Raw genomic sequence first — 2,083 nt, forward strand, 5'->3', positions numbered from 1 at the left:
TCTAGGTCTTTCTGTAACAATGATATATCTTGTGCCAAATGTATTTCCCTGCATGATCAGCAAACACTGAAATTGAACTCTTAGGGGGTTAATCACAAATCACAAAGCCGAGTGAATAACCGACCCGAAGTGAAGTGAGCCTGTTCAGCTATCCACTGCAGACTTGTACGGCTGATTTCAGCCGTATATCGGCTGAAATCAGCCGTACATCGGGTGGCTTCAGGTCGGTGCATGCTCAGCATGTTCAGCCGACCCCAAGTGCAGAAGGAGTTTGACTCAGCCGATCCAACATCTGGATCGACTGAGCTGAACCTCTGGCAGGCTAATCACTGCTAGTCGGCCTATTCTCATAGATGCCGAACAGCAGTTAGTGATTAGCTGATTGCCGCTGAGCGGCATTCGGCTCGGCTATTCTGCTCAGTACCTCTGTGGTACCAAGCAGAATAGAAAAAAAGTCAAAAAAAGTGAAAATAAAAATAGAAAACGATTGGGTGGAGCTTGCAGTGACAGATAGCTCCACCCAACTGTTTTCTATTGGCCAGGACCAGCTGTCATTACAATGAGAGCTTGTCGGAGCCAGCGGGGATATGAAAGCCGGCTCTGCTATGCGCTCATCCTAATGACAGAACAGCGTCCCCTGGTTATCTAGTATTAAACTTCCTGTTTAAATTAAAGTATAATTAAAGCCTCCGTTTTTTTGCATATATCTACTGCTAGCAAGCAGTAGATATATGCAAAAAGTGTAAAAAAAACCGCTTTGAAAGAGGTCAATACTTACCTGTGTCTTCCCCACTCGCTCCAGTCCGAAAATGTGAAAATTCTTGGGCGGCCGCAAAGCATCCTGGGGCGGGCGCATGCGCAGTTCACATTTTCGGCCAGTAGACGAGGAGAGACACAAGATATGTCTATGGACATGTGCATCCGCATGCAGACACCGTGGGACAGGAAGTGCCAGCAAGGACAGAGGAGTCAGCGCTAGATTGGAGACCCGCAGCAGCACTGGAGGGACAGATGAAAAGGACAGGAAAAAAGATCGGATTAAGAAACATCATTTAAGGTAAGTGCTTTAATTAACATTGGGGGGAGGGAATTTTTTTTGACTTTAATGTAACTTTAAGAATAATCGCTAAGAAATTATCACTGAGCTGGATCACTACAATTAGATACTAGGCTGTGCTTCATTGGGACTAATCATAGAGATTAAATAATTTCTCTGATTTGGAAAGTGAGCTAAATGACAGAATGCACAGCCGACTTCAGACCAGCACCAATACACGGCAGACCGCAGACCAGAACCAATGCACGGCAGACCTCAAACCAGAGCCAATACACAGCCGACCTTAGACCAGAACCAATGCACGGCAGACCTCAGACCAGAAACAATCCATGGCAGACTGGGCAGTTAGAATGACACATTCAGTCACACAACAACATCTCCTGGATTGGCCATCACATTCAGTCTGATCCCCGTCAGACTGTGGTCCAGCGGGTAGGTGCAACAGGCCACCCCACAGGAGGCTAGGCCCCTGATGTGGAGGGTCTCAGGCAGATGTGGAGGGTCTAACCAGGGGCAGATATGGAGGGTGTCACCAGGGGCAGCTGCAGAGGGTCTCACCAGGGGCAGATGCGGAGGGTCTCACCAGTGGCAGATGCAGAGGGTCTCACCAGTGGCAGATGCGGAGGGTCTCACCAGGGGCAGATGCAGAGGGTCTCACCAGGGGCAGCCTTTAGCAGAAGCTGTTTAAAATAAAAATAGATATTTAAAAATATATAATTATGTACACACCCAGAAAAATGAAATTATATTATTTAAATTACTAAAAAACAATTTATTTTATTTCCTTCCACAGTATTATTTATTTATTTAGCAAATATGTATTATTTGTAATAGACACCCACAATACACAGAAATTAAATCTATATTAAAAATAAAGCAACTTATTTATTTTATAATTTATTTTTCAATGATTAGCCCAGCAGTGAATGAATGTATATATTAATTTACATAAATTACTTAATTTACAATTATTTTTAAATTAAGTAATTTACACACACACATCACCCCCCCCCCCCCCCCCCACAC

The sequence above is a fragment of the Nanorana parkeri genome, unplaced genomic scaffold (assembly GCF_000935625.1).
Source record: "Nanorana parkeri isolate BGI_ZX_2015 unplaced genomic scaffold, ASM93562v1 scaffold1716, whole genome shotgun sequence".
Classification (NCBI taxonomy): domain Eukaryota; kingdom Metazoa; phylum Chordata; class Amphibia; order Anura; family Dicroglossidae; genus Nanorana; species Nanorana parkeri.